This window comes from Manis pentadactyla, chromosome X, assembly GCF_030020395.1.
Source record: "Manis pentadactyla isolate mManPen7 chromosome X, mManPen7.hap1, whole genome shotgun sequence".
In the NCBI taxonomy this organism is placed as follows: Eukaryota; Metazoa; Chordata; class Mammalia; order Pholidota; family Manidae; genus Manis; species Manis pentadactyla.
The window spans coordinates 4,689,125-4,707,464 of record NC_080038.1 but is presented as its reverse complement, the minus strand read 5'-3'; the positions used below and the strand labels follow the sequence as shown (position 1 = coordinate 4,707,464).

At 43.5% G+C, this 18,340-nt stretch overlaps 1 long non-coding RNA gene across 2 annotated transcripts in view; it reads left to right on the top strand.

Annotated features, from left to right (window-relative positions):
- Nucleotides 1-18,340, top strand: part of LOC130681868 (uncharacterized) — a 204,061-nt gene that overhangs the window by 124,766 nt on the left and 60,955 nt on the right. Inside the window, exon 3 of one of the 2 annotated variants that reach the window (XR_008995078.1) lies at nt 5,244-5,607. The exons of the other annotated variant lie outside the window; for it this stretch is intronic. This is a non-coding gene — a long non-coding RNA (uncharacterized LOC130681868). Of the gene's footprint in view, nt 1-5,243; nt 5,608-18,340 lie in introns of those variants that run through there. 2 annotated transcript variants of the gene reach the window in all.

Here is an 18,340-nt window from a genome sequence, read left to right as displayed (position 1 = left end):
TCGCGTGCATTTTGGGTGCTGCCGTGGTAGGCATCCTTCATGATTATTTGTTTCCATTTCTCTGTGAACCGTTTCCTTAGGCTTTTTAATAAAGAGCTCCACAGTGACATCTAGTGTAGGAAGAGAAAAAGTACAGAGAAAACACAGGTTAATCACCTAAAATTGAACGCAGTATCCAAAAGAACATAATGGACGCTACTAAAAAAGAACTCGCTCCTTCCTGAACTTTAACTGCTTTTGTTTCCTTAACTAGCAGCAGTGAACGACCTCACAGATATATGCTGAGTTAGGATATCGGAGCCACAGAAGGTGCCTACAGTCGGGCAGTCATCTAACACAAAGCCTATGTTACAGAAAGGTGCTGACTGTGTCATGTAAGGTACTGAACACTGTGCTGAAACCGAAAAACACAGTAGTTGTCTGGAGAAGGCACGGTTGCGACCCTCGCAGTCGTGTGGCCGACCGGGAGCTGCCAGCATCAGGACAGAGGATCCTGCTGCCTACAGAAGAGCCACATGGGAAATTCCAGGTTCAGCTTCCTACCGAATGTGCAGCCCTTGCACACCAAAAAGTCAAAACGTCTTAAGCCAGAGCCTCGTCAGTTGGGGACTGTCTGAGACATTCTCTATTCTGGAGCTCTGTCTTTAAGAACCAGTCTCTAAGGAGGTCATCGTATTAACACACACGTACCGTGTGTTTCCGGTCACCGTGAAAAACAGTGATCCACCGCCGAGCTCCGTTTCCATAGGAGTAGATTAACCTTTGCAGTGCCATTATTTGGGAAGGGCTGACTCAGACGAGAAGCCCAGCTTGTAACCACGGAGAGCCTGGGCAACATGCGTGGGGAACTAGGGAGCCGTCGAGGCAAGCTTGCTTACCTCAGCCCCTTGATCTCGGGCCAGCCTGACCCAGGATCGTCGATTCCCGGTCATCCCCAGCATTCCAATCAACATAACAAACTGAAACCAGTTGATAAGTCCCTACTTACATGTAGCATTGTAACAGCAGCAGAGTTTAGCATTTTTCAAGAGTTTACTGAGTTAATGGGCAACAGGTTTTTCATCTCTCCTGTCTGACCTCTGTGCTCCTTCCCACTGTCCTTTCTTCTGCAGCCCAGACTCATCATTGTTGTTCCTACCTCAGGGCCTTTGTACTTGCTGCTCCCTCTGCATGGAGTGTTTTTTCCATGATTTCACATGCCTAGAATTTCTCTGATTTCGTGTGGAATCAAGTTACTATTCTGGTCTTAGCTCAGATTATCTTTCAGAGAAGCCTTTGTAAGCAGCCCCCTTGGTAAAGGAAACACTCCTGTACGTGTGAGTGTGCAACTTTAAAGAAAAAAAAAACCACTTCTCCTTGAAATGCTATGTTTCCTTATGTATTTGCTCACTAAAAACAGGATCAATGTTGGAGCCTCTGGTCGCTGAAACTCTTTCTTTCCTGCAAAGTGAAAACATTGTTGAGAGTGTCAGTTGGTTCATTTTAGCTGAGGATGATAAAAGAGATGAGCTAGACAAAGACCAGGGCGGTTTCCAAGCAGAATTCAGAGAGATGAATTTAGAGACCAGGAGTGGATTGGAAAGCAAAATTCTTTCTCATCTGCAGTTTCCCCAAACTGGCATTCTCAAAATAAAAGGTGGCCTGGGAATAAAGATCAAATCCAGACTGTGTTTCTGTGAACCTTTGTTAAAATTACTGAAAGATTGAACATGGTGCAGAATAAATAGATCCTCTTAGCTAGACAGAAGGACTCCTAACAGTCTTAAGAACTTTGCTATTTACAATATGACTGCCACAAACATTTGCAGTTATGTCTCTTGGAGCATATACACAAAAGTTTCTCCTCTCGGGTGTGGTGCCCAGGAGTGGAATGGCTAGGCTGTAGAGTATACTCAAATTCAAATTCACTAGATAATACCAAATTTCTTTTACTCCTTCCAGTAGCAGATGGTCAGTCCTTGTCCACAGATCATGGAGGGATTTTTGCTTCACATCCTAGCCTGTAGATGATGATAAGATTAAAGACGAAAAACAAAAACCAACTTTTTATAAAATCTGTTGGGTTTGAAATGAAGTCTCGTTGTGAATTTAGAGGGAATTGTTCCAACATGTCGGTCTAGATTCGGTGTGCCTGTGGGAGGAGGTGAGTTCAGGACCTTCCTGGGTCTCCCTCTTGAATTAGCCCCTGGTGAATTAAAACCGATTTTTTTTTCTGATTAGTAATGAAAGTTGGCACTTTAAAAAAATTGTCGCTGGCTGTTCATCTTTTCTGTCTTATGAAATACCTTGTTAAGGACGATACACATTTAGGGTTTGGTTAATTGATTTATGTGTATGTGTGTGTGCATGTATTTATACATATTTACTGTATCTACTGACACTTTGGCCCATGGCCATTCTGCCCCTCAAGGAAAAGGAGGGGGAAGAGAACAGGAAAAGTAAGATACGAGAAAGGGAAGAGGAAGAATGTACATATGATTGTTTAATCAGGATGTCACAGCCCACAGAAAACCTGCCAAAATTTTTATTGGAATTTTATATTGAATCTATGAACCAAATGGGAAGGATTGACATCTCTACAATACTGAGCTTTCTAATGAAGAACATGTTGTCTGGATCCCTAAGTTCAGTTCTTTAATGTTATTCACTGTCTGTCTATACTTTTCTACATAGAGTATATAGAATTTTTTCCATAAATCTGTTATGAAATAAATCAGCTGACATTCTAACATGGAAACAACCTTGATCTTGACATAATACCTTTCTTTATATATTGCTGATAAGTTTTAAAAATATTTCAGATTTTCGTTATCTGTGTTCATGCGTGAGATTGGCCAACACTTTTTAAAAACTTCTTTCATGAGATATAATCCACTTATTGCATAATTTTCCCATCTACTTATGGTGTGTAGCATATTCACAGAATTCCTCAAGCATTTCCATCAATCAGCCCCAGAAGAAAGCTGGTACCTCCTGGCGGTCACTCTCCCTGCCCTCCATCTCTGCTGACCCCCAGTTTGCTTTCTGTGTCTTTGGCATTGCCTCTTTTCGGTGTTTCACATATATGGGATCACACAGACTCATTAATTTTTTTACTGTCTCACTGTGTTTGCGCATAGTGAATTGGTCGCGGAAGACATTGAGCCAGAACCCCTTTACTGCAGGTGAAGACATTTTGCAATAAAATGCTTGCATAATTGTTACTGAATCACAGTATTCTGGGGGTGACACCCAGTGCTGGCAGTTTGAGAGGATGCGGTGTCCCTGTCCATGGAAAATTCCCAGCAATCTTTATTAGCAATCTGCAGAAGCACTGGACCAGAAGAGTCCCAGACTTAATCTGTCTTATCTGCAGATTGGAAACAGGTTAATATCTCAGCCATTACTCTTTATCACTCCCTTCATGGCTTATCAGTAATGTCTGACAATGACTTTCAATCCTTGCAAGGATGGAGAGGGAAATTAATAGAGGCAATTAGGGGAGGTTAAGGGGAAATGGGAAGGCAGGTTAATCTGGTTAAGACTGAAGATGAAACCAGGAAATGACTCTAACTTACTTCCTTCTACTCTCTTCTCTTGCTCTCACTTGACGGACGTTAAGTGAGGTCCCTTCATATGACAGGCATTAAGCTCTAAGCTAGAATGAGACCTATGTCTTATATGTCTTAATAAATGACACACAGGTCTTAATTATGAAAAGATCTCACTTCTAAGTCAAGGGTGGGAATTGACACATAATGAAATAATTGTTACAATCAGGTAAACACTAATAAAATCATGTGCAAGTATGAGAAGCAGCCAGAATTAGACTGAATGCAGGTCCCTGTTTTTCTGCCTTTCATAGCAGTGCTTACGGGGGATGATAGTTGAGAAGAAATATCTACACATGCTTCAGTTAGGAAAATTTAATGCATGGCATTCTGGGTTGAATTGTGTCTCCCCAAAAAGACATGTGGAAATCCTAGGCCCCAGAACCTACACAGGACCTTGCTTAGAAACAGGGTCTTGGCAAACAGAGTTACATTAGGGTGAGGTCATCAGTGGGGGGCCCTAACCTGGTGACTAGTGTCACTAATTGAAGAGGGAGATTTGGACCCAGAGACATGGGGACGATGTCATCTGACAATGGAGGCAGATACAAGCCAAGGGATGCCAAGGACCCAGCTGCCTTCAGAGCCTAGGAAGAGGATTTGCCATGCATCTTACATTTATGTTTGAAACACACATGCACCCAGAACAAAAAGAAGCTCTTCATCCCTTTAGAGGTCTTCATTGCTCTAGAAGGATTGCTTACGCCACGACATAAACACTTGGCCCTGCAGTGCCCGCTCAATGCTGGACCTCTGGAGAACAGCAGAGACTCCAGGACCCGGCTCGTCAGGGCGGTGCCCAGCCCCTCAGCCCTCCCTCGCACTCCTTCTGGTCGAGTCTACCCTCTGAGTACTGCCCCAGGACACTCACTCCTTCCGTGCCTGTTCTGACCTCTCCAGCACAGAATGCACTCACTTTTCAGATGGATGACAGGCCGAGTGCTGAATCTGGACCCACCATTGTATGTGGCCCCCAGCCTGTGTCCCTGTAGCAGCCAGAGAGGTCCTGTCACATGCTGGGTGGATTCTGCTGCCCCTCTGCTTCCCCATCTGTCCTTAACTTTCTCACCATTGACCCCACCACCACCTATTTGCTCTTGGGATGGGGACCAGGACCCCATGCTAACTCATGGCCAGTCCTGGGCACATCCCTGCCTCACTTTCACCCTCACATGTGACCTAACACAGTTCCTCACCCTGCTATGTATCTGCTGCCAATTTTACTGCAAGGCTCCATTTTTATTCTTGAGATGTCCCCCTAAATGTCACTTCTTGCTGGGCACTGCTAGGGCCCTTGGTGATATGCCCTCAGTGTGTTGTGGAACTTTCCAGACTATAATTTGTAAATGGGCCTTTGCTTATGAGGTGCCTTGATTAATGTCTGTCATCTGCATGGGGTGGCAGCTCCCTGATGGCAGAATCCACATATGTTCAGTTTGCTCTTGTATCTGCAATGCAAAGAGCAGTTTTTGTTGAATAAATACGTGAAGGGATGCAATAAAAGCAGTGTGTTTTGAATAATAGTTGGGTTCTCAATTCATGAACTTGTTTACTTTCCAGCAGGCTGGTGTTCTTAATTCCTTTGTTGTTTGGCATTCTGGTTCCTGAGCACAGTGAACATTAGAAGGAAATGCTCTTCTCTCCTTTCTATAGAGTTGGAATGAACTTAAACACTAAACAGTGCATGCCAAAGTCTGGATCTTCAGAGCACGAGACAAAAAAAAGACCCTTGGAAATTCACACTACAGTAAAATCCATCAATATTCATTGCAGGGGAATGTCAATGAGGAAAAGCTTGAATTGACTACAGATAAACATCAAAAGTGTGAAATCCATTAAAATAATTTAAAATCGTGAAAGCCTATAGTATGATGTGATTGTGGCTCCCAGTTCCATGGAAAATCTTTGTCAATAAAAGCAAGACGGGTTCTAATTATGTCTCATATCTTGTCATGCTATGTCATTATCTGTAATGATTCAATTTAATGATCATCATTAATATTTATTGAACTTCTATGATACTTGAAGCTGTATTTTGCTGATAATAATAAATGAGTTCATGTGTAAACTTAACAACATGTACAGTGTCATTAATGAGTAATGCTGAAGGGCAGAGGGAAACAACATCTGTGGCTGTGCTGTCCAATGTGATAGCCACTCAAGGGCTGTTTTAATTTAAACAAATTAATTAGAATTAAATAACAAATTCAATCTGTAAAATGCATCAGGTACTGTTCACTTGCTCAGTAGCCACGTGTACCCATGGCCACCTTGCTGTACAACATGGACAGAAAACTTCCCTTTATCGTGAAAGTTCTATTAGACAAGTGCTTATCTACAGAACTTTGTTAACTGCATGCTCAGCACAGATCAGTGGTATGCTTCGTGGTTTGTTTGTTTTTTAAATAGTTAAACTGGATTAGCAGAAGGTCAGAAGACAGAGAAGAACTGTTGCCCAGGACTCTTCTCTGCCTCAGATTCATCTGGGTGTGATCAGCAAACCAACACGTCAACTCCAGTCTGTCCTGTGTTTTTAAAATAAGGTTTTATTAGTGCACAGCCTTCCACATTCATCTATGTCTGCTTTTGTGTGGCAGACATGCTGACTCATTGTGATGAGACTGTACGGCTCACAAAGCCAAAAATACTTCTTGTCTGACCCTTACTAGAAAATGTTTGCTAACCTCTCATCTAGAGAGTCGTGTCCCACTCTAAATGGGGTCTTGCTGGATGGGGGACCCACTGGAGAAGGAAGAAGGAAGGGCCCCCAGTAATAGAGATGCTCATTCGAGAGAAAGAGCCATTTGTGATAGGAGTTGTCTTCAGACACTCTGGAGGGCTTTCGTCTGGAAGAGGGATCAAGACAGCAGGGTAGAAGGTCTGATGAAGAAGAAATGTGGTCAGTATGGGGGAGTAAGGATCTAAGGAGTGGACTGTTTCATGGATAACAGGACAAACACTTTGAAAGATTACTTAGAGTTCCTTCCTACGAAGGTTGAAGCCGAAGTGGAGTACGGATCTGATGGGCATTGGTAGAGAAGACTCCAACCCATGTGTAGATGGTAGGGTGACCTCCCAGGCCGACCCGTCTGCTTCCCAGATCTGCTGAACACACTGATGAAAACCCCTTTCCAAGAAAACTGCATCTCCACCAAAACATGCAGTGCCTTTTATGAATCAAGTTCAAGAGCCCCTGAACTGTGCATCTCTTCACCCACAAAGCATTCTCCCAACTCTCAAATTCTGTGAATTAAAAATGTTTTCAGTCATACAAAACCTTGAATCTAAAAAGAATTCAAGACCACTCATAATTATCAGTATAATATACGATATGAAATTTGGATACATGCGTAACTAATGTGCAAATGCCTTAAAAACATTGCCTTCTCCTAGGAATGGTGCTGACGGCGTTATGTTCTTATTTTCATGGATAGTTTAGCAGTAAACTTAAGGTAAAAATTCAAATTCCTGAGAAATAGAATGTACATGAAATAACTACATTTGTGTAGGTATTTTCTTGCACTGCAGCATTATTCCTCTGTAGGGTTGTCCTAATGAGTCAGTGACCTTACACTCAACTTCAAATACTTTGTTATCTCTTTCTATCTATCATTTTCTCACCAAGACACTGTGTTGGATGATAGTCACTTTCCCTTTCATTGAAAAGCTTTGATTTCCTGCATGACTTAGGTTTAAACCTAGAAAGTTTAAGAAAGCCAAATCAAGTACTAAGAATATTCACACATGGAAAATGTCTTAATATTGTTATAGGCATTCATTATACATCCAAATTGTATTATATCATCAGAAATCATAATAACACCATTATGTTTTGCAATTACATGCTTCGGAGGCAACGTATCATGTGTTTACTGTAATTACACCATTTGACTAATTACAGCAATTATGCTACTTAGTGGCTGAATTCTTAGCTCTGAATGCCACTGATTGGGTGGACTTTCTCCATAATTCTGTGAGGTTTTGTGCCTTGAATTTGGTGAATGTGGTCTTGAGCTTTTTGTTGCTAGATTTTTCTCAATTTCCACTGATGATTTTAAGGTTCAGGGATGAATATGCCATTTACATTTTTCATTACCATATCAAAATGTCTCAGGAAGGACAGATTGTTCTTTTCTGGCCCCAGGCTCTAAAAACTGTGTGGGCTTTTATATTAAGTGCTTAGCTTCCCACCAGGGGCTCACCCAGAGCCTAGTGTTGGGGATGAACTGACAGGCTGCTTAGCTGAAATGAGAAGTCGGTTTGGTAACTTCATACGAATACGTCCATCAGCTCCGTTCTCCTTCTCAGGACCAGCGCTGGCAGCGTGAAGCAGATGGAGTCCAGCCATTATTTTGAAGGCCTGGATCTGCACTTTGAAAGCTGTTAGACTTGAGGAAACACACTGAATGTCCCAACCTCAGTTTTCTCAATACCATAGGGAATTAAAAAGAGCTGCTTCATAGGACTTTTATGAGAGTCACATGGAAACATAAAACCTCTTTGTAAAGTGCATGATAAGCAGCTATAGGGAGCTTCTGCCTCCTGTACGTCAAGAGGAACCACAGACTTTGGGAAGGAATTCACGCTCTTCCCTAAGGGGCACAGCGACTGCTTGCCCTGACGGGAGTACGTGCGCTCTTTGCACCATTTCCCAGTGGTTTATCACACAATAAGAAGGCCCTGTGGACTTGGGTCTCTTTTTCCAAATTAGAATACCAGGAATTAGATGGTCATGTAAAACAGCTTGGAACTTAAAAGTAGATCTTGGAAAAAGTAGATCTCAGAAAACAGTACGTTCTTGTCAGGCACAAAAAAGTAGATCAAATATTTACCAGTAATCAAAATTTTATAAACAACCCAAGAACATGACAGAATGTTACCCCATTTCAACCTTAGTGTCTGGTTATGTGGGTTGCGATTTCTATTTCCAAGTTACCTTAAATCATTAATTAGTTATGAAGCAACTGAGCCTTATAATGAGGTAAGAGAGGGAAACGAGCAGACTAGAACACACACGTATGTCTTCTTTTTAATTTGATGGTGGGCTGTTAATAATAAATAATAATTGACATTACTGGGTATTCATAAAATAGTTATTGTTTCAGCACATGCTGAACAAAATTTGCAATGTATTCCATTTGATCACTCTATGTTATTAATTCAGAAGTGGCACAGATTATGAAACTGTGTCCTGCATATTTATTTGCTTCTTTTGGCTACTTATGTCCTCTTAGGGGTTCATTTTTATTGGACTGAGCCAATTCGACTGAGCCAATTTATTGGACTGAGCCAATTAGACTGAGCCAATTACGATGCTTCCTCAGCCATCGTAAGCATCCAGAAACTCTCGCAGGGTCAGTGTGAAGTGGCTTTAGAGAGGTAGCCCTACACTATAGTCATTCTTCTCTGCCAAGTTTGTAAAACATTAATCCCCAAATGGCAATGATACCTGTGATAAGCCAGGTTATGCTCTCAGGCACAGAATTGTGAATCGAGAAACACAAACCATGAAATGGGATCTCCTCTGGTATTTCCAGCAAAGTTTACTCTCCTTGCCCGGGAAGTCATTTGAAGGGTTGTATAACAAAAAGGGAGGGTTACGCTTTGCCTTTACGTGTAGCCCACATCAGACTTCAGTCTGAGTAGCCCCTTCACGGCCTGCCTGCATCAGAAGGGACCGCTTGGCACCCACTCCCACCATCATTCGAGTGTCTCTTCTTGGGACTGAGTCACGTTTACTCACAAGCGGCCTCTGAACACTTCATGAAGTTGGCTCATTCCATCAATGTCCTTAAAAATGTCTCCCAGAACCAGACCCACTTCTTGATGTGGCTTGTCAGGCACAGAATATCATTGCCTTTCTTTCAATTAAATAGTAACTTCGTGGTGGTGCGGCCTGAACCTGCCTCCTTGGCTTCTGCATATCACGGCACTGGTTCTCGGACGTGGAAACCACTCTCCAAATGTATACACTCGTTCTGTGTTTTGCATAAATGTGACAAAGCATTTGAGCATGTAATGTGCTCTCCATTATTTTAGAAGACTATGAAGACAAATCATTTTGATCCCCTAAGTTGGGTTATTTTGTGTGTTTTTTTGCTTTCCGGGAAACGTTCCTTGACTGTTTCTTGATGAGGGATGTTGACGCCAGATGTTAAATCTAGTCAGCTCGGTTTTTGACTCCTGATCTATCTGTTTACTAGCTCACTGTGTAAATTACAGGCTTCCCGTAATACCTGTGTTTTTCATTTGAAAAATGGGGGTATATTAGTGTGCGCCTTGAAGGATTGTTTTAAGGGATACTAACTGTAAAGTGCTTACCACAGTACATAGGACATAATAGTTACCTAAATAAGTGCTTCTTTTTCTAGTATTCTGGGGGCTTCCTAGAGAAAATCAGTTTCTTTACACCAAAGCTCTGTTCCCATCCTCTGTGTTTTTTATACACTTTTTTTTCTTTGTTCTTCTCTTAATTCTTAGACTATCTTGTTTGTTTTCTGTCTCATTGATTGGGTTGTTCTCTGTGTCTGTTCTACAGTCTAGGTTTTATTTCTGCTTTTGTAATTTTGGCTTCCTTGAAAACAGCGTGGCCCGTGTCACTGAACTGCCTTTTCATCTCTCTTGGTAATCTGTGCTTCACTCTGTGTTTTTCCTTTTTTCTTGTTCACTCCACGTGGGCTTTCTGCCTCTTTTCTACAGAAGCCTTCTTGATTCCAGCTGTAGAGCCAACATCTTAACTTGGTGCCCAGTTCCTATAACGAATATGTTTGCCGCTAGAAGTTTCCAGCCTGGACTTCTGAAGGGCTCCATGGTAGATTTCTCTTTCCTTATCCTGCAGAAGCAATCCATGCAGTGTCAGCATTCATCAGTGGCCCCAGGAATGGCGGTCCTCAGGCTCTCCATGCTGTTATGCACAGGTCTGCACCAGGGGTCGGCACTGGTACTGTGAAGGGCAAGACAGTAAATAGTTAGACTTTGCAGGACCCGGGGCCAACTCCACCATGGTGGCTGCAAAACCAGCCATACACTATATGTAAACAAACCTGTGCCATGTATTCCAAGCAGACTTTACTTACAAAAACAGGTAGCGGGCCAGACATGGCCCCTGGGGTTGTAGAACATTGCCCCACGGTCCAGACCATCCTCTCCGTGAGGGTACGGACCATTTCCGTTTGTTCACTTCTGTGTCATAGCCCTCAGCTCAGTACCTGGCTTAGTCAATGTATACTGACCTGCTCAATGTTATTTTATTCCGAGCAACTGAAGGAGGAGGAGAATGCACACTTCCTCAAACCCATGTCCATCATCTGACACATCTTCATCACGTGTGGCTCTGCTCATGTACTGCCTTTCTCTTCCAGGTGTACACTAATTGGACTGTGCCAGTTAATTTTCCATGTCAACTTGCTTAGACTTTGCTAACCAGCTGTTTGGTCCACCACCCGTCTATTGTCGGGGCAAATGTATTTGATATTTTTAGATGTGACTAACGTTCACAATTATCTGACTTAAAGCAAAGCAGATTGCCCTCCACCATGTGCATGGGGCTCATCCAATCAGTTGGATGCCTGCATAGCAAAGACCTTGGCTCCTCAAGGAAGAATGAACTCTGCCTCCAGGCTGCAAGGCAGAAATTCTGCCTGAGTTGCCAGCCTTTGGACTCCAGGCTGCAATGCTTGAGTCTTCCCTGAATCTCCAGGCTGCCAGCTTGACCTGCAGATTTCCAATTGACCAGCCTCACAGTTTTCTTTCTGCATCTCCTATCAGTTCAGTTTCTCTGGAGAACCCTGGCTACTACAATTATTGATGCAGCACGTGAGAAAATCCTGCTCCCAGTGTGCCATGCCAAAGGACTGCTCTCACCTCCGAGACTCGCCTGCAGTCAGGGAGGTCCATGCCCCCGGGTGAGTTTCATGATTCTCTCAGCCCATGGCCTTCCCACAGTGGTAGTGCCCATGAATGCAGAGGTGCATCAGTGTGCTATGGAGGGGGTGAGGCGGATGAGGGCACTCCCTCTTCAACACCAGGCCATGCTGTGCCCGTGGCAGGGCAGCTGTCCTTTATCTTGTCTTCCCATCCCCTTCCCCCACTTCATGGTCCCCAGAAGGGCCAGACTCTCCTCTGCTTGCTGTTCCCAACGAGGAAGGCCTCCCAGGGACTCGGAGGAGCAGTGTGGTCAGTGAGTCCCACTAGCCCTGTCTGTTGGCCTCTCTGCCATGCTTGGCTGGCTGTGACCCGTGGTCCAGCTCGTCTTTAACTCAGGAGAGAGCTGGGGATTTGAACTCCCATCCTGAGCCATGTCTCCAACTTAGCTTTTGCCAGAGACACATGAACTCTAGGGATGATTCAGCACTGGCTTAGCCACCAAGGAAAAAATATTTTCGACTCCCATGTGCGAATATGTTCCTTTAAAGAACCCTAAGGGAATGACGATCTCCTAACATGCATGGATGCCTTCTACAGTGTCTCGGGGAGACGCGTCTCTCCTCTGGCATCTTATGAATACCTTATGCGCTTCTCTGTAAGAGCACCTGCACAGTCGCTGTGCAAACATCCTAGATAGAATGTCTCTTTGGGGATTTCATGGGAGCCCCTTGTATTTCCCACGTGTCTATCAATCATAGTAACTGGCTTTGGTAGTAGCTACGCAAGTATTGGCTGGATGTACGAGTAGCAACTGTGCATGGATGGTTAGATAGATGGATAGTTCTACTAGGATTTTTCTCACTAGTTAACCTAGAGGTCAAGGACATGAGACCCATTTGCGTTATTTATTTCACATTTACCCAGGAATTAGTGTGGTCCTAGAAAATGCAGTTTCTTAAATATACTCCTTGTCCCCTTTTGGAAAACTGGGGTCTTTGCCTGAAGTCTGGACTTTCACCGACCTCCATTATCCTGTTTGCTGGTGGTTTCTGTGCTCATGTCTTCAAGCCTTCTCAACATGTATAATTTGGGCATGGAAGTAATTCATTTTAAACAATCAAGTGCTGTCTTATGCTCACTTGTAGATTTTAGTTCCCTGTGAGTCGTGGATCCTGCACACCCACTTTGCAGCTGCACAATAATAGAACTAGAGATCTTCGCCCTGCTTCCTTTAATGCTACTTCATCTGCCCCCAGGCGCCGGGTCTAGACCTGCTCTGCTCCACGTTTGGCTTCACACATAGTTTCCGAAGTCATTTTGCTCTTAGAATTTTTGCCCAACCTGTTAAATAATTCCTGGGATTTACCATCTGCTGCATTATTAGGAGTGAGAAGCAATAAAAAAGAACATTGTGAAAATGTGGCACATGATGACAAATCAGGGGGACGAGGTGATAAAGCCCTTTTTATCTTCCCCATTCCCAGGGACAGATATATAATTTCCTTCACAGCTTTATCTTCTGGAGAGAAACAGTGTGTTTGTTGGGAACACAGGTAAAGGGGAAGGAAGACAATCCTGTCTTAAAGCTCTCCCCGAAGCAACACGAGCAAGTGGCGTTACCCTTCAAACAAGCTTCCTGGAAAATGTGTATTAAGGCAGGTTGATCTAGCAACCAATTGCTCTTTAAATTAGCTCGAAGAACTTAATTTTGGGAAACAATGTAGGACTTCCAATGTGAATGGACTTCGCATTTCACAGACGTGCCTCTTGTCAAACGTGGAGTGAGAGACCTTCCCCTCCGAAGTGGAAATTCCATGCTGTGTTGGCAGCTTTGAGTGGGCTGTCTTCTGTTGCCTCTGAATTCCTCTCCTTCTTTGTCTCTCACTCTGGAAAACTCATACTTGGTAGGATTTGCTACTGAGGTGCAAACAGTGCCTTTGCTAGGGGGAGATTGTGCTTTGCTCTTGGAGGAGATTGAAGGGGCAGCCCTGTTTGGGCACAGCCGCAGGTGCAGGATGTGGGCTGTCTGTTCACTCCCTCTCTGAGCAGCACCCAGACCTACGGCTTGCTCACACCCTGCTAGGACAGTAAATAACCCGAATGCTGTAAATGGGTGTAGATGAATTGTATTATATCAAAAACTATCACGTTTGGTGCCGTGGTTCTGGACTGAACTAGCATTTACTGAATGCATAATAGTTGAAAGGAGGTGTGCAAGGTGCTTTTTGATCAACGGAATCATTTCAGCTTCATAAATATCTGCATGTGTTACCACTACCATTGCATTTGGTGCAGGGAGAATACAATACTTTCTGTGTAAGATGTGGACACTCATTGTGAGTTAGCCCTTCTAATACCAAGCATTTTTGACCTGGTACTGTGCCCTTAAAGATTTCAAATTTCTCTGGGGAGGTAGAAACTTATTTTTCCCAAAGGACAAATGATTCTGTGAGTCTGTCAGTGCGCACAAGGTCCAGTGTGTGACAGAGACCCCCAGGGCCATGGGAAATGACAGGATAGGGAAGCCGGAGTGGGCAGCCGGAGTCTAGGAAGTCTTGGGTGTATCTCCTTGCTACGTGGGCTTGCTGCCGGCATGGCAAGTGAGCATGTAGGAATCCACTCACGTGCAGAGATGGGAAGGGAAGTTCATTCTGGAGGAAAGCACCTCTTCCCATCACTCCTTCTGCTCAGACCACAGCTGCTTTTCCTTTAGGCAAGTTTTCTCCTGTATCTATGGCATGCATAAGGTTATAAATTATTAAAAACATAGTTTAAATTAATTTTGCATGCTTGGGGATTACTTGCTTAGTGACACAGTCAAGATTGCTTTTAGCAAGGTGGTGTATTTATTTCTATTGCTACACAGCCAGTGGCCACAAGCTTAGTGGTTTCCAACAAGACAAATTACTCTTTTACAGTTTCCACGAGTCAGGAATCGAGGCACAGGTTAGCTGGGTCCCCTGCTCAGGTGTCACCAGGTAGAAATCATGGTGTCTGCTTGGCTGCCTTCCTTTCTTGTGATTAGGGTCCCCTTCTAGGCTCAGAGGTGGTGGGCAGACCATTTCCTTGTGGCTGCATGTTTGAGGTCTCTATTTTCCTGGTGGCAACCCACAGAGCCATTTTCAGGTCCCAGAAGCTGCCCGCAGTTGCTCACAGGTAGTCCCCGTAGGCAGTTCATGGCATGGCTTCTGCTTTCTCCTTGACATAGGACAGGATCTGCTGCTGTTTCTTGTCATGTTTAAGGGCTCAGCTGGGTAGGTCAAGCCAGCACAGGTGATCTCCTTGTAGATTAACCAAAGTCAAGTGCTTAGGGACTTCTTCACTTGAGTGCCACCCTTCATGGGCACTGCTCCTGCCCGTACTCAAGGGCAGGGAATTATATGGGGTACATGCACCTGCATAGCCAGCATGGGAATCCTGGGGCCCATTTTTACTTGTGCCCACCACAGAGGGAAAGTGAGGCATAAAGAAAGAGCCTGTAGGTTTCACTTTGCATGCCTAGAAGTGGGTACCTGGGGAAGGACTGTGAGACCCTACCACAGCTCCAAGGGACCAGAGCAGCCAGGCCTGATGGGAGGTGTTCCTGGCCCACCCCTGGCTTTGTGGTTGATCTCAGCAGGCATTCACCCATAGACCGTGGCTCTACGGATGCCACAGAGTGATTGCGGGGAGGATATGAGCCATATGTGCCCTGAAAGAGCGTAGATGGAAGAAGCCAACCGATTTCACACTCACGCTGCCTACCATTTTTCAAATGTGTCAAACAGTGTGTGAGTCTCCTATGTTTGCTGTAACAATCACCAACTTGGTGGCTTAAAAAAATACAAATTTACAAGCATGCATCATTTGGTTGTTCTTCCTTTTACTGTGCTTCACATATCTTGGTGTTTTTTACAAATTGAAGGGCTGTGGCAACCCTGCATTTTGGAGTTTTTCCAACAGCTTTTGCTCCCTTTGGCACATTTTGGTGATTCCCTGTGTATCTCACACATTTTCATTATTATTCTATTTGGTAGAGTAATCTGTGATTATGACTCGCTGACAGCTCAGATGATGGCTAACATTTTTAGCAAAAAAGCATTTTTAAATTAAGGCGTGTACCATAAAAAGAAAAGAAATCCTGCCATTTGCAACAACGTGGATGGAGTCAGAGGGTATTATGCTCCGTGAAATAAGGCAGGCGGAGAAAGACAAGTACCAAATGATCTCCCTCATTTCAAAACAGCAGCAGACTCACAGACACTGAGAAGGGAATAGCAGTTCCCAAAGGGGAATGGGCTGGGCAGGGTGGGTGGGGAGGGAGAAGGAGATGAAGGGGCACTATGATTTGCAATCACAGTATAGGTATGTCATGGGGATGGTGGCATGGCACAGAGAAGACAATGACTCTGTGACATCTTACTACACTGACAGACAGTGACTGCAGTGGAGGGGGTGAGGACTTGATAACGTGGGTGAATGTTGAACCTCTGTGTTGTGTAGGTGAAACCATCATAAGATTGTATATCAAATGATATTTTAATAAAAAATAAAAATTAGCACACATACATTTTTTTAGACACAATACTATTGCATACTTAATAGACTACAGATAGTGTAAACGTAGTTTTTATATGCACCAGGAAGCCACAGCATTCATTTGACTTCCTTTGCTGTGATGCTCACTTTTTTGCAGTGGTCTGGAACCAAACCTGCAATACCCCTGAGGTCTGCCTGTGTTACTTTTCAATCCTGGAGCTCAAAAGTCCAAAATGGGTCTCTCTGTGCTAAAGCCAAAGAGCTGGTAGAGCTGGTTCCTTCCGGTTTGAGGGGAGGGCCTTGTCCAGCTTCCGGAAGCCCCTGGCATTCCTCGTGTCCTGTCCCTGCCTGCATCGTCAAAGCGCATCACTTCAAAGTCTGCTTCCACCGTCACCTCCTCTCTTCTCCACTTTGATTCTCCTGCTTCCCTTTTGTGAGCACACTTGTGAGGACATTTGTTCTACTCAGATAATGTGGGAAAATCATGTTTTCCCCACGTAACATCAACTGATTAGGGACTTCAATCACATCTACAAAATATCTTCACGGCAATGCCTAAATTAGCATTTGATTGCGTGACTGGGAATTGGAGCCCAGCTAAGTTGACACATAGAACTGACCATCCCAGATGGGGGTGAATAACATACAAATGTATTTGAAATCATTGCTGAGTTTTTAAAAAATGGACTTCCTTAGTCATGACTCCTATCTGTTGTCATGGGAACCCCTGACTTCTTCTGAAGCTAGACAGTTGTCTCCGTGCTCCATGGAGGCACTGATTGGGGGGCTTCTTTGGGAAGACCGGGCTCCTGAGATCCGAGAAGAGAGCAGCAGGCTGTGGGTGGTCAACTCTACACACCCAAAAACAGGAAAAGGAGAGAGGGGAAAACACACAGATGGGAGGATGGTGAAGGCGAATTTCACCTACCCCAGAATTCTGTAAAAGTTCATCCCTGCTCCTATAGCTGTAGCCTACTTTGCACTGATTCTTGCTTATTTTGGACTTGGCTCCAAATGAAACGCAGACTGTCATCAGAAATTTAGTGCATTAGCATTCAATGTCTGCAGAAGTTTATTGCCTGAAAATCACAGGGAGAACCATGAGAACAATGATTTTTTTCCCTTTTACTGAGCAATTAAATGTGATGAATATGTTATACACAGTGGTGACTGTTGGAATTAATAAGCTGAAACATCGACGCATCACTATTTGTATACTTGACATCTAATAATTACATCATTTATCAAAAAAAAATCTGGCAATCTTAAACAGAGAGCATTTATAATTAATTTTCGTGCCCTGGAAAGTCCAATTCATTCCACAGTCAAAAAGAGTCAGTGTTAATTTCTTTTCTATCAGCCGCGGGCTGCAAGTTAATGTATGAAAATCAGTACATTTACAATAACAGACTAATTAAATTATTTCCTCTACTGTAGTGGAAAAATGCACGGTTCTAATGCTGATAATCAGTCACCACAATAGAAGCCATTTAATTCTCCTTGAAAGTCAAGTTCTTCCCAGTGGCAATTTTAAACTGTCAAGTGGGCTGAAAAATTCAGTGTGCTACAGTCACAAAGAATATTGACTTTTGCATATCATTATTGTTAATATACTTTAAATGAGACTGATAGGGAACTCATTAAACAGGATTTTTCAACTGGTGAGTCTGAGTCATCAGCAAATGAATGGAGCAAGAAAAACGCATCTGAATTCTATGGAATGATCAGCAGTGAAATGTCCGTATGGAGACACTTTCTGTGACCAATATAATTCAGTAGACAGGGTACATATTTTAAAATAGAAACACAGTGCATCTCAGGACAACTTTCCCTTTGAGGGCAAGACTGGGTCAGCAGGAGCAATAGAAGAAATTGAGGATATCAGTGTAAAATGTTCAAAAGTATGGCAGAAGAAAATTTGTTGTCTAGAACAGTCGTTCTGTTCTCATAATCCAGAAAAAATGATAGAGGTGGTATCTATGGATCAACGATGCCCATATGTGTTTTAAAGCATAAGGGAAGAAGTGAGTGTGAAAATAGGCTGGTTTTATGCACAATCTGCCAATAAGGAGAATGACATAATGGCACAAATCTATTTCAGTTTCCCAAAAAGGAAAGAGAAAATAAGGATATTCTTTGGAATCTGTGGGGTAAGATTCAAAGACGGCCAGGTTATCTCATTCACTCTCTGACAGGACAGGAATCTGGCATGGAATTCTGTGGCTACACTGAAAACGTATCCCTAATAGAAACTACAGTGGCTTGTCCAGGAAAGACCACCTTCTTGCTGCGACAGGGCCAACCACACTGCCTGGTGTATGACAGGTGTTTGGTATATATTTGTGGCGCAACCCTAATTTCTTCCA